General features: G+C 39.9%; 1 protein-coding gene across 3 annotated transcripts in view; it reads left to right on the plus strand.

Moving 5' to 3' along the window:
* The first annotated feature begins 327 nt into the window (after nt 1-327).
* The window catches only part of Cul1 (cullin 1), a 294,055-nt gene continuing 279,105 nt past the window's right edge, over nt 328-15,277 (plus strand). The window contains exons 1-2 of one of the 3 annotated variants that reach the window (XM_067147140.2): nt 328-586; nt 1,396-1,506. The gene's annotated coding sequence lies outside the window, so the exon portion shown is untranslated. The remainder of the gene's footprint in view (nt 587-1,395; nt 1,507-15,277) is intronic. The other 2 variants (XM_067147138.2, XM_067147139.2) reach the window with 2 other exon arrangements.

Raw genomic sequence — 15,277 nt, forward strand, 5'->3', positions numbered from 1 at the left:
AATGTTATGCCATATGTTACGACTTACATTATGTCTATAAGGCGGTTTCCAAGGGTATCTTCCTTATGTTTTGTTTCGTAACTGCTGGTTACAAATAGGTTTTAGCCTGGTTTGAGGTATATCTACGGCATGCTTAATCAACGCGAAGTACGGAAGTATGTTATCTCGCACAATCTCGTCATGTACGGTACAGTTGGAATTATATTGCCAACTTTAATATGAACCTTTGTGTTAATGCAGGACATGTGACATGAACAGTTTCTTTCTAAGCCACGTTCTTCTTCTATGTTATTAGTAGTTAAAAAATTGGTATAGGTTTTGTAGATGGTAATATAAATATCATTGATGAATGTATGCACATCCTTTGTCATCGGACACATCCAAGCTATGGAACAAATCTGTCATTATACGAGAAATTTAGGAATTTTTTTCCGTTATTTGGCCAGCCTGGCTCATTGTCACACTGAAGTTACCGAAGTGAACGCTTCTGATTCTTTGGTATTTTTATAAAGTTAGATAGTAAATTTTTGTAACTTTGTACTGTTCGGGTAAAAATTAAGTCTTCTGTTATGGTACTGTTTTAGAGGTGAGTTGGAATTTATCGTGCATCAGCATGTGTTGAGCGTGTCCTTTCTTGATGGTTGTATTCGCAGGTCTCGAGGAAACAAAAGCTCCATCCGTACATGAAAAGTGTATTACAGAAATATAACCTCATTTTATATGTGAGAATGTTCGGCAGGTCGTTTTTTAGTTTATGCACTCAATGAAAAGAATACGTTGGTTTTTTAGTTCGATTTTCTGTTAAATTTCTTGATGACAATTTGTGAACAGATGAAAAATTTCTCTTTTTCTGCGCCCTGTTGCAACTGTTCTTGGAGTTGTTTAATGTGAGTGCCCTTCAGGAACTAAGGGTAGGTTCTCATTTGTTTTTCGGTATTTCTCTTCAATGATGACTGCTTTTACTCTTTATTTTATTTATTGTTGGTTTCCTGAATATATAATTATTTTGTGCATTCGTTCGTCCCCTCTTGGTTTAAGATTTCCGTACCTATTGAACAACCATTATGTCTCTGCAATTTACATTGAGTTTGTTGGGTTGTTATGCATATCGTATATTTCTGATATTTTAATTCTATGAGACTGGGTGGTAGAAGTATTTGTTGCTCTATTTTGTTTATTTTGTTCATTACTCTTTATTATTATGGGATATGATTTAGGATATAGGCTACTTGGTACTGTATTACTGTAAAATGCAGTGATTTCAGCACAGTTGTGACTAAAAGATTTACGAAATGAATACATCACTTGTAATAATTACACCTTTCTTGTCAAGGGAAATTTTATTTTCTTGCAATGGTTAATGGGTTAAACTCACTCAGTGTGTTCCATTTCCAGGTTGTGATGAATGTTGGGTAGCACAGGTAATCTGACTGTGAATTCATAATTGGCCTTTCTGTATAATGTGTGCTGAGCAAAGCGTGGCGTAAGTGGTATGATTTTGTTTAGGTATGTATATTAATTTACCACCTTTAGTCTGTTTAGAATATATCTACTGAGTAAAGTGAGGTGAAAACTTTGTACATGTGTGTATTAATTTATCACCATTCACTCTGCTTAAGGGGTTAATAATAATGTTATTGGCTTTACGTCCCACTAACTACTTTTTTACGGTTTGTGGAGACGCTGAGGTGCCGGAATTTAGTCCCCCAGTTCTTTTATGTGCCAATAAATCTACCGTCATGAGGGTGACATATTTGAACGCCTTCAAATAGCACCAGACTGAGCCAGAATCGAACCTGCAAATTTGGTGTCAGTGTCTCAGCCGTCTGAGCCAATTAGCCCCCTCCCTCTAAAGGGGTAAGACTTCATCATGCGAATATTTACATTTAAATTTTGCAATGGATATCTTCTGATGAATGCCAGTGGAACTTGCTGTTGGAGGGTTTTTCTGGTTAATACGGAATCGTTTTTATTATACATTAGTGTGTTAATATTTAATTAATATGTGGAGAATCAACAGTATTCTGTAGAATGCCGGTTGTATTACTCACGCAACTTTTAGTGGTACATGGCCTCCCTAGTGCTGAATCTGTCAACCTCGGTTATCTTTGAGATTCATATTGAAACGCAAACTATGAATCGCTGTGCGGCATCTGGCGTACACTTTACATACTAGTACTGTTGTTGTTTACACAGCAAAGCCAAACTATAGAATTCATGCTAGGAACAAGATTCACCTTGAGAAAATGTGTGCGTGTGTGGCACAGTTGTTGGCTTAAGATAATAAAGGTTTAGAAAATTCATAAAGATCATATTATCGATTCAATTCAGATTTCATTTCCATTCAGTTGGCAGTATTGCCGGAACCGGGAGAGCTCTTTCCTTACTCCTCACCACCTTAACACCAAATATCACTAAAAGTTGCACGAGTAATACTGCTGTTTTTATTTTTTATTACCAGAATCCTTGGTTAATTAACATTGTGCATTTGCTCAAATATATATCATTTTAATTGTCACTAACCTAAAAAGAAGGATGTGGAAATGTTACTTCAAAAGTTCCTTAGATATCTTAAATATATTATGGAGGAAAGGTTGATACTGGATGAAATGTCATTCTATGTTTATTGTATGTGCACTTTTTAGTGATAGATTGACACCCTAATGCTGAATTGGTCGACTTTGGTTATCTTCGAGATTCGTATTGGTGACCTTCAAAACATAAACTAAGAATCGCTTATGATCGCTGTGCGACATCTGGCATACACTTCACGTACTCGTACTGTTGTTGTTTACACAGCAAAGCTAAAGTATAGAATTCATGCTAGGAACAAGTTTCACATCGAGAAATGTTATATAGTATTATATATTGTGTGTGTGTGACACAGTTGTTGGCATAAGATAATAGAGGTTTAGAAATTTCATATAGATCGATCATATTATCGATTCAATTCAGATTTCATTTCCATTCAGTTGGCAGTATTACCGGAACCGGCAGTGCTCCCTCCTTACTCCTCAACCCAGTACAAAAATCTATCACTAAAAAGTGCGTGTACAATAATTATATTGTCTTTTTAACTTTAGGTCGTACATCCTTTGGTTTATAACTAGTGTTTCAAATAACTGGGAAGCTTTTTCATTTTATTATTGTTTGCAGATAACCAAACAAGGAAAAAAAAAAGTAATTTCCTTGCCTATACAACAGGGTATTTTCCAGATAAGTTGTAGTTTTTACTGTGTCAAAAGATCATAAGGTGGCATTCTCTTCAGCAATTTCATAAGCTTTCTTTCTGCCTTTTTATTTTACAATTTACCAATAACTTGCCACCTACTTTGATATGAAAAAAATGCTCTATTGGTTTTTGCCTATGAATGCCACTTTTGAATGACAAACTTCCTGATCATTAACCAGAATATCACAGTATTGAACCGACAGACTGGCTTCAGGATGGTTTCTAATAATCATCACTATACATACTACCCTACTTTATTCTTTCCTGACCCATTCATCCATTTGTAGCTGTTGCTGTTACATCTCTTCCTAGATTTTTCATATTAATTTCTTTGCCTCCTACACCTTTTGCACCCTACATTTCCCTTCAAAGTCAACTGATCAAGTCATGGATGTCTCAAGATCTGTCCTTCATTTATTTCTTCTTGTAATAATAATAATAATAATAATAATAATAATAATAATAATAATAATAAAAGAAAGCAGCACCCTCTCACCTACTTGGTTCACAAACTTGTTTCTTATCTGATTCTTTCTGCCCATTTTACTTTTACTTCAATAGCAACTTATCACTATTTTTTTACTGTATTGTTGATGTTTCACTTCCTTACAGTGATGTACTCAACCCAGATGTTTTAAGAATCAGTTCTCAAATAAGCTTGTCTAGCATATGTTAGGGGTGAACATATTCCTTTCTTTTCTGTTGGCTGCATTGTGTGTGTTATCGAGGCCTTCCGTTCTTTACTCAAAGTTTTCGCTTTACTTGTTAACTACAAGGATGTTTAGGTTGTTAAATCAGACAATTTATCAGAGTGTATTTATGGGCACAGTGAAATAAGTGCCAAGATATCGAAAGGGAAAGGAATTCTGTATGTCTGTGGCTTAATTATTTGTAGAAGACTGTACTGGTAGTAATGTTTTTATTTTATTTTTAAAAGTTTTTACCCTTATCACAGCAAGTATTGACTGCCTGGAAAGGTGTGGTTAAGTGTAAGAGAGGGCCAGAAGCCCCAACTTTACCATGGACAATAATCTGTCTGCTAAACCAAACCTCATGGCGCAACAGCCCTGAAGGGTCATGGTCGCTTGGTAAGCGACCGCTGCTCAGCCCGAAGGCCTGCAGATTACTGTCGGATTTTTTATTATGGACACTCGAGTTTAGGCTTTAATTACAAACGAACCAATAGGCCTATTGAAATTCAAGTTATACCAATATTTTCCTTGTTTAATTCTACATTAGCGTATATAAGACGCATTGTTTTCGACGTTCATTAAATATTTTTTATTTGTGGTTCTAATAAATATTGCCCGGGGTTTTGGCTTCTTCTCTACGAAGCGCTCACTTAGGAATATATACAAGGAAAACGACTTGTCTGATTCTAATCAAATTTTTATATGTTATAACCACATGTATTTTTAGTGCAATACTCAAGTTACAACTTTTTTCAACCACCTTGAAAAAGGTTCTTATCATTTTTCTAAAGCAACTCTTTCTCAGCCCAGGATAAACGTACAGCAGCAAACTTGGGCTTATTTTGAAGCACTCAGTCATGGTTATCAGAAACTACAACAACTGTAACCGTACAGTGTGGTACTGAATTTATGAAGAGTAATATTAAAGGGAGGTTTTCTGCACGCCGGACCGTGCGATTAACAGCAGGCCGGGTGCTGAAATTGGGCGCAGTGTTGCCGCGTTCAGTAGTAATCACGCGCGCAACGAACACAGTACACTCGCCCCGGGCAGTCGTGAAACGGAATGCCCGTGACCTTGGTTTGTCCGGAAGTTATTTTCAGTTTTCCTATATTCTGCATGTTGACCACGTCACTTCAAGATGCCTCCAAGGCCGCCGTTATCAAAGGGTGAACTTGCAATGATTTTTTTTTGTTGTCGTTATTTGCTTTACGTCGCACCGGCATAGATAGCTGGTCTTACGGCGACGATGGGAGATGAAAAGCCGATGAATGGGAAGGAAGCAGCCGTGGCCTTAATTAAGGTACAGCCCAGCATTTGCCTGGTGTGAAAATGGGAAACCACGGAAAACCATCTTCAGGGCTACCCTCAGTAGGGTTCGAACCCACTATCTCCCGGATGCGAGCTCACAGCTGCGTGTTCGTAACCGCATGGCCAACTCACCCGGTTTGCAATGATTTTGAGTGCTATTTTTTCTTTCAATGTGAGGGGGGGGGGGGGGGGGAAAGCAGGGAACAAGAAGTTCCCTGTGTACCAGAAGGTGGCAGATTGTCTTGGATTATCGCTGTCGTCAGTGAAGAGAGTAGGAGCCGCTTCAAAGGAGAATGATGGAAATACGTAGTCCAGGTCATAATTTTACACATCGAAATTGAAGAACGATTTCTTGACGGTGCAGAACTTTGTTTTATTGGCAAGAAAAGTAGTACTGATTATCAGAATGAGATGAACTCGACTCATTATGAAGAATCATGAAAGTCCTGAGTTTATTGCCTCAAAGGTCGGCTGTCGTTATAGATCAAGCTCCATGTCATACGAGGGTCGATCCTTCATCTTAAAACCCGAACATGTCATGACTGAAACGTGAAATTATACATTGGATAACGTCAAAGAATATTTCACTACCACTTGGACTTGGCGATTATAACAAATTAACTAAATCAGAGCTGATTATCCTTGCCAGGCCTTAGTTTCAAACGCCGGTAAAGAAGCTGGAACAACTGCCTAAACGACTTCGACCAGATGTACAGCTTGTTTGGTTACCAGTGGCCCATTGCGAGCTTAATCCACTCGAGCTCATTTGGCCTACGTAAAAGAGAAAATAGCCAAAACAAATATGGCTAACACATTAGAAAATGGTATGGGTATGGAAGCAATTTACGCTTTATGCCGAGAAGCCTTACGTACCGTGACCCCTGAACTCTGGAAACAGTGTATTAAACACGCGAAGAAAATTGAAGATCACTACTGAGAAAAAGATGGACTGTCTGCAAATGTCCCTTATTTCGAGTCAGTCATAATCAACATCAATGACAGCAGCACCGTTTTTTCGGAACACAGTGATTTTTCAGACGAAGAAAATTGATAGAATTAAATACCGTAAATATATGTAAATAATAATGCAAATAACTCTTGTAAAAATTGTACAGTGTGATATTTCTAAATTAGAAAGTTAACCATTTTTAAACCTGCCGTTGAAGGTCCAAAGCCCTTATGAGAGAAGGTGATGGCAAGTGGAATGTATAAGGGGAAATAAAATTAAAGTTTGAAAGTAAACGATTGAAAAGTAAACGAAAAGCTGTGTTCGTTGCGCGCGTGATTACTACTGAACGCGGCAACACTGCGCCCGATTTCACCACCCGGCCTGCTGTTAATCGCACGGTCCGGCATACACAAAACTTCCTTTGAATATCACTCTTCATAAATTCGGTACCACACTGTACGCTTACAGTTGTTTTAGTTTCTGATAACCATGACTGCGTGCTTCAAAACAAGCCCAAGTTTGCTGCTGTACGTTTATCCTGGGCTGAGAAAGAGTTGCTTTAGAAAAATGATAAGAACTTTTTTCAGGGTCGTTGAAAAAAATTGTGACTTGAGTACAACACTGCAAATACATGTGGTTATAACATATAAAAATTTGATTAGAATCAGACAAGTCGTTTTCCTTGTATATATTCCTAAGTGAGCGCTTCGTAGAGAAGAAGCCAAAAACCCGGGCAATATTTATTAGAACCAAAAATAAAAAATATTTAATGAACGTCGAAAACAATGCGTCTTATATACGCTAATGTAGAATTAAACAAGGAAAATATTGGTATAACTCGAATTTCAATAGGCCTATTGGTTCGTTTGTAATTAAAGCCTAAACTCGAGTGTCCATAATAAAAAATCCGACAGTAGGTGTCGTGTGGTCAGCACGACAAATCTTCTCAGCCGTTATTCTTGGCTTCCTAGACTGGGGCCGCCATCTCACCGTAAGATAGCCCCTCAATTGTAATTGTGTAGGCTGAGTGGACCTTGAACCATCCCTCCGATCCAGGTAAAAATCCCTGACCTGGCCGGGAATAGAACCCGGGGCCTCCGGGTAAGAGGCAGGCATGCTACCCCTACACCGCGGGGCCGGCTTCTGTCTACTGTAAGTTCAGTTATGAGCCCCTTGGTAATATTACTGAAAGTAAAATCAGAATATCCATATCTTCAATTGTTCATGCGTTGTACAAGATGGACATCTTAACTGAATAACCTTGTATACCCAGTTGGACTCTCCAGATATCCCTGAACTGAAATACCAAGTTTCAAGAAATTCTGCCAAGCCTTTTTTCCGTGATGTTTTTGAAAACGAAGAACGAAACTAGACAAAAAGTGAACTGAACCCATTTTTGACTGAGGTAAAAATGAAGTAACTTATAAGGCAAAAATTTAAAGTGTATTGATAGATCTGTAATTTTATTTGTACCTATGTGGCTTCACTATCAGAATTCAGTACAGATGCGTGATTGCCAACTTAGACAAATGAATTGGCCATGCTCTTAAAAAAAAAATGAAGAGCATATGTCACGCCATCCACAGCGGCTGGAGTGGATCTTTATTGTGCAGCCCTGATTATTTAGACCGATGTCTCTGAAGACAGCTCTGTCCAGACTAGTTGAGTGTCACTAAGATATATGTCGTCAACAGTTGATATCATGGCTAATAAATGTGTAAGCAAATACACTGCTAGCAACAGATGAGCATCGAGGTGTGCGAGTATACAGCTCTCCTTGTTGGCATGCACATACCTAAAATCTATCCTAGATTGCCCACTATTTGTCATTATATATAGGCCTATATGAAGAAACCATATTGCTTAGGAATTGAAAGTTTCCCTGGCAGTGAGTTGCATATGAATAACCGTTAATAGGCCTATATGTAGAAAGTAATAAGTTCATCAGACTAATTAGAAACATGCAGGGTTAAATAAGAATTAAAAGATAGTGGGGAGGGTGGGGGGGAATATGTACAAAGGAGGAAGAAAGTGAAGTCAAAATATAGAAAGAATAAAAAAAGGATATATGAATAGAAATATTACCTAATTTTATGGTTTTGTTATATATAGCGTCAGATGCCATTGTAAAACAATATAGTTGGTCCGTTATTGGACATTATAAATTTGCTGGTAATACCAATATAAATGGTCCGTTATTGGACATTATAAATTTTCCAGCTAACTCATTCTTGGTTGCCAGCGTTTCGCCCTCGTGTGCCAGGGTGGGCTCATCAGTTGGTACCTAGCACACCTACCAATACGCTGGCTAGTGCATACCGTGGAGGCCACTGCGTAGGCTAACTGAAGCCACCGGCAGTGCCAATGCACTAAGAGACTTTGTCTCATAACTAAAAATTGATGCCTGCTTGGCCATCAGATGATATAGATGTTGATTCCCATAGGGAATCTGAAATATTTGTCCTGAATGAGTAAATTTATAATACCAATATAAATGGTCCGTTATTGGACATAAATTTTCCAGCTAACTCATTCTTGGTTGCCAGCGTTTCGCCCTCGTGTGCCAGGGTGGGCTCATCAGTTGGTACCTAGCACACCTACCAATACGCTGGCTAGTGCATACTGCGTAGGCTAACTGGATGAGCCCAACTTAGAACACAGGGACTTAAAGACTATGACCCTAATGCAAGAGAGTACAAATTTTGAAAGAAACCTTAGCGTTAAAGGACTGGAAAGAATAAAATACCTATCCATATCTTTATTGGCTGGCAGTGGTCCTGTTGAAATATTAGAATTTCTTCATTTTTTATAGTAATGGTTTCTGCATGATCCTCAGGGAAGAGGTCAAAAATCTTGGAACATGACAAAACTACCTGAACACAGAGTGTGCTGAGCTATTGTTGATGTCTGGCTGGATGAGATATGCATTCCTTTCATGCTTTTTGAAAATGCTTTTGAAATGAGACATAAAGGAATGTTATGTTTGCCTGGTGAAGTTCTGTTCAGCCCAGAAAGTAATAGTGGACACTGTCTTTATTTTAACTAAAGCATTTACCAGTTTTTGAAGTACCATTCGCTTCATTGATGGTTGTTTATTATTCCCTCTGGAACTCATTACCTTCGATGATAAAACTATAAAATGCACCTCAGCACAAATTACATTATTTTCAAAGGTAAATTTTACTTATATAACTTGTAGCAGAGTGATGTGTTCATTAATTAATAAAATATATCTTCACTCGTAGAATTCAATACAGATAGATGTGATTGCCAACTGTGACAAATGAATTGATCATGAACATTGCACGCCACACCATCCTCAAGAATCAGATAAAAAATTAGATGTATGGCTTTTCAGGCGTTTGCTCTATTAACCAGCGTTTCGTCTTAGGTCTGACACTAGATTCTTCTGAGTGGGATGTGTCAGACCCTACCCACTGACGCTGGGGTGTATGCAGGTGAACTTATCAGAAGCCTATTTAAGAGGCACAGTCTGACAACTGCATACGGGAGATAAAACTCCACAATGAAATTAATGCCCTAATTCCCTCCATGGGAACTTAGAATATCCACACCATCCTCAGTCGCTGGCGTGGCTCTTTGTTACACACCCGTGATGTTTAGAACAGTGAAGTGTCACTATGAGCCAGGTTTGTCCAGATCAGTCAAGTTCACTAAGAGATATCTTGTCAACTGATTGTGTAAGCACTAAGCTCCTAGCAGCGAAAAAGAGTTGAACTGAAATCTGCAGCACTCTGCTGCTTTCTCGCTGGAGGTGCATTCTACCTTGTACATGGCTCACTTGAAAGTAAATACCGAGTTAATTTTAATTACAACCGTCTCTAGTTATGGTAAAGGTAGAAAAATAATACATGCATTGGAAGAATAATGAACGTCCTTGGGGTGTGTGTATAAAAAAAATGATTGTCCACGACATCTGTCAAGACTGTGTTATAATTATATTACATTCATTCACAGTCACAAAATCCAAAAATCCAAGCATCATTGTTGTAAAAGTGTTACGATCTGTGATATATTGTGGAGTTAATACATCCTACTGATGTGTGATACAGAAATAGATGATACCAAATACACTAAGAAGAAGCATGAGCTAGGAAGGGTGAGTGATGTAGGGAAGACATTTCCACTAGACTCTCAGTGTAGATTCTTCCTTGGGTGTATGACATTCCTTCCCATAATTCTTTACACAGTCTTGAAATACATGCTGGATCAAATTTTTTGCCTCTCTTTGAGGATCCTGAATCACCAGTACTATACCTTCTTTTGATTATCAGTGGATGCCTCCCATCCTGAGCTTTTGGTTCTGATTTTTCTCTGTCTTTGTATGTTAGCTGTTACCCTCTCTTTTCCTACCCTCATCTAATTTCCCAAAGAATTTGGTTCCATCTAACCCAGTAATTGGATTTTCTGCTGGATCTGTTCTTTTGTATCTTCTTTGTCTGGAATGTTGGCAGTATCTTCTGTTTGTAGACCATTCATCACGTCGTCATGCTGGGTTTGTGCTAATGGGTGAAGTGAATAAAAATAACTACTACCTGGTTTGAACAGTTCTTCGAAAGTTGTTGATTAAATAAATTCTAATTCTGGGTAGGAACAACTGTACACGTTTAAGTAACAGCTGGATAAACTAGTACTTTGTAGGGGTAGTAGCTGCTAGTTTGCAAACTTTTAAGCATTTACTTGCATTGCCCAGAACTTATTACAACTCTTCATGGCAGTTGTGTCCCTCACCCTTTGTTTCTGTTCTTTTATTGTTACTCTGACTGACACACGTGCTTGTCTGTTCTTCAAGAAAATCATCAAGGGAAGATGTCAGACAAGAAAAGAAACTTGACAGTGATTTACCTGTTAATTTAATACTCAAAAACCCTATTGTGGAAAAATCTAAATTAACTTACTACATCAAAGAAAGATTCTTGGAAAAGTAATAATAAAGTGCGTAGAAAGGAATAGTGATAAACTTACTTACCGAATAACTGATGACTACTTTTATGAAAGAGAACCAATCCAGGAAGGTTAAACTTTTAGTCGGGTTGCCAAGGACTTAATGTTTCTCTGCCTGTCATTTATCAGTTATGGAATCCGTGCGAGACAGGTCTTTTCACCAGGTGGGTTGGACAAAGTTGTTGACACATCACGACCCAAAATGACAATAGATATCTAGTAATTTCTGTGTTGTGTCATCATACCACAAGTGCCAGAGAACTGCAACAAGACCTCAGAAGGGCTACAGAAGTCACGGTATATGATCAGACTGTTGGGAAGAGGTTATGCAAAAGGAACTGACAGCTCAAATGGCCTGTTCGAGTGCCTTCCTTAATGCAGCAACATCAAGCAACTTGCCTTCAGTTTGCTTGTAATCAAGTCAATTTCGTAATATCTGAAGCCATTTCTTATCAATACGACTCCACGCCGAGTGACTGTCTTTTATTTACTTCTTGCGACCTTCTCGCGGAGGACATGGTCGGGGCGGTTGACCTCTCTAGTTAAGAACTAAGATGAGGAGGCGTAAGCCCTTAGAGGAGAGGAATGAATGGAAGTTGAAGTAATACAAGGCCGTTTCCTTTGTATATACCATTGGTCTGTATTGGTTAAGGTAGGAGTTGACAAGACCAGTGATATGTGGACGAGCAAAGGGGTCTAGAGCTGTGAAGCAGCCTTAAGCCTCTAGTTCCCTGTGTATGCACCATTGGTCTGGACTAGTTAGGGTAGAGCCTGGACAAGACCATTGGTCTGGATTGGTTGGGGTAGGGTCTGGACAAGACCATTGGTCTGGATTGGTTAGGGTAGGGGTGGACAAGACCATTGTTCTGGATAGGGGGTCTGGGGACATAAGCCCCCAAGTTAGAGTTGCAAAATGGCCTTAGGCCTCTAGTTTCCCCTGTGCAAACACTATTGGTCTGCACTGGTTAGGGGTGGTAGCAGCACATTCTATGTGGGATAGCAGTGAAAAGTTAAATTAGAACGGTAATACTGTTTCATAATTGAGATTGACGTGTGGCTGGAAAGCAGTTTTCAAAATACACATTGACCCAGGGCAATAACAGGCATACTATTTGACCTAGGGCGACAGCATAGCATTCATTGTATGTTCGATTCGACATGCCCCCGCCTATATCAGTTCTATTTGTTTGTGCTTTTATTCTGCCCAGGTTGGTAATACAATCTAATTATGGTTATTCACGGGAATGACATCACATCCGACTTTATGTTGGCCAATAGAAATGCAGGTACGTAGGTGGATCAAAAGGTTAGTTGCACTAACGCGCTGCAGCAGCGCGCTGTGTGTCGCAAACGTGGGCATAGCGGAGAAAGGGACAGACACTGCCCACACGTCTGTTAGGCAGGTTGCTGTGGTGTCTCGTCTAGTATTGTGGGAATAGCGGCCAAATGCAATGACACGTCAACTGGACGTTCACTCCAAATATGAGGTGCTTGCGACAATCCGATTCCTATGGGCCAAAAGAAAGAATTGTACAGACATTCATCGTGAAATTAGTGCTGTGTATGGGGAGCGGGCCATTTTCCGGCAAGGTATCGTAAAGTGGTGTCAGCACTTCGAAGCCGGACGCACGGATATCACGGACAACCATCGCGAAGGCAGGCCCGCAACGTCTATGACCCGTGCAAAGGTCAACACTGTGAATGCGATCATTAGACAGAACCGGCACATTAAACTGAGAAATTGCGACGCAGCTGAACATATAATAGAGAAAAACGCAGCTGAACATGTCGTATGGCAGTGTGTTCGCCATTGTTCACGAGGACCTTGGATATCGTAAGCTGTGTCAAAGATGGGTCCTACGTCTTCTCACCGATGAGCACAAGCGACGTTTCCAATCCTCCCTGGCATTTTTGCAATGCTATGCCGCAGATGGCATTGGGTTTCTGCGGCGAATCGTCACAGGCGACAAAACGTGGGTCCACCACTTCGCCCCCGAAACGAAGCAAACATCAATGGAATGGGTGCACTCCTCATCACCACAACGAAAGAAGGCCAAGGTTCAACCTTCAGCCGGTAAGGTTATGGCGACAGTGTTCTTTGACATGGAGGGTTTGCTGCACATGGAATTCATGCCGAAAGGAACGACGAACAACGTGTTGTCATATTGCCAAACGTTGCACCTGTTGTGTAAAGCGATTAAAGAGAAGTGCCGAGGGAAATTGAGCGCCGGTGTGATTTTGTTGCACGATAACTCAACACCTCACAAGGCCCGCCAAATGAGAGAACTGCTGCAGCGTTTCAAGTGGGAGGTCTGGCAACATCCACCCCACAGTCCCAACCTAGCGCCATTTGACTTTCATCTGTTCGGTAAGCTCAAAACGGAGTTCGGTGGTCGACGTTTCCAGACCGATGAGGTGGTGAAGGCCGTTGTCTCCGAGTGATTGCAGAACGCTGGAGGAAATTTCTATGCATCCGGCATCGACAAGTTGGTTGTGTTTACGTAGAAATGTTTGGAGTCTCTTGGAAACTATGTGGAAATGTGACGTTACAGTGTATGTCGTTATAGTCGTGTTGCTGTTGTATAGGTGGTGTAATAAATGGCCATAACTGAGAAGTGCAATATATTTTCTGATCTGCCCTCGTAGCTACTTCAGCAATGTATAACGGTGACTGCTGCTCTTAATTAGGTTATAAAAGTAAATGTACTTCTGGGGGCAGGATTGTGGGTTCCAGTACATCACAATGAACACATCTCTCCTGTAAAAGGAATTCCAAGTAACATTTGCATAAATTCTACTTCCTAATAATGATACTAAAGTTGGTAAGCAGGGCAATAATTTTACCTAGGGCAATTCCAGGAACGTCTTGAGAAGGCTTCACATTCAAGCGATGGAATGGTCAGTGGTGAGTCCTGACTTAAATCCCATTGAACACATGTGGGACGTGCTGGACAATCTTGTTCGTGGTCGTTCTGTTGCACAACTGACCCTCCAGGAACGCTCTCAGGCTCTCATTGAAAAATGGGAACAGATATCATAGAGACCTCTCGTAGACTTGTATGGAATATGCTATGTAGGTGTCAGGCTGTGATAAGTGCTTGCCGAGGGCATACATGATATCAGAGATCTCAAGCTCAGAAGAAAACTAAACTGGATGAGCAGCTGTTTTCTTGACACTGTTTGCACATTTAACTTAAGAAGTTTTTGTTAGTGTGAATGAGAATCAGATTATGTTTTGTTGTGTAATTTATCTGTGAAGAAGACAGGTGTATCTGGTAGCATTGCTAGGTATAAATTATTTTTCTGTACAGTATGGTATACGTTTAAAAACGTGTTACGTTAATTCTTTTGGGCAATGAAATGTTGCTAGATGGTAAGGAGTGTGTAAGGGATTGAAGAGACTAGAGAATTCTTAAAAAAGGAGCAATTATCTTGTATTAAGGGAGTCTGCATCCCTGGATTTGAGCACCAGTCCAACTTCAGAAGGTTTAACAAGAAGGGGATGGGAATGAAGTACCTTGACAGTGTAACATTAATTGAATGTGGTGTGGTGAACCACCATGGGAAGGTGAGCAGAGTCTGCATTGAAGCTGATGTATGGTATTAGATGAAGTGCAGTTTTGATGACCTTGTATGGGATAAGATTTGTTGTCACTGGTAAAATTTTAATTGTTTTTGCTAGTGGTTTTATGTTGCATTAACATGTAGATTTTCAATGAAAGGAAAGGGTAAGACTGGGAAGGAAACTACCGTGGCCTTGATTAAGATACAGTCCAATATTTGATGTGAAATCGTGGAAAACCATCTTCAGAGCTGCTGATGGTGGGGTTCAAATCCACTTTCACCAAAATGCAAGGTTACAGTAATGGGTGCCAAACTATGCTGCCTATGCGCGCTTGGTGTTGCTGGTGAAAGTGAAAGTTTTTTTAACAATTGGCATTGTCGCATCTTCACAGATAGGTCTCATGGCGACGATGGGGGTAGGAAAGGGCTAGGAATTGGAAGGAAGTGGCTGTGGCCTTAAATAAGGTACAGCCCCAGCATTTGTCTGGTGTAAAGACGGAAAACCATCTTCAGGGCTGCCGATGGTGGGGTTCGAACCTACTCTCTCGTGAATGCAAGCTCACGGG

The sequence above is a fragment of the Anabrus simplex genome, chromosome 5, assembly GCF_040414725.1.
Source record: "Anabrus simplex isolate iqAnaSimp1 chromosome 5, ASM4041472v1, whole genome shotgun sequence".
Lineage (NCBI taxonomy): Eukaryota > Metazoa > Arthropoda > Insecta > Orthoptera > Tettigoniidae > Anabrus > Anabrus simplex.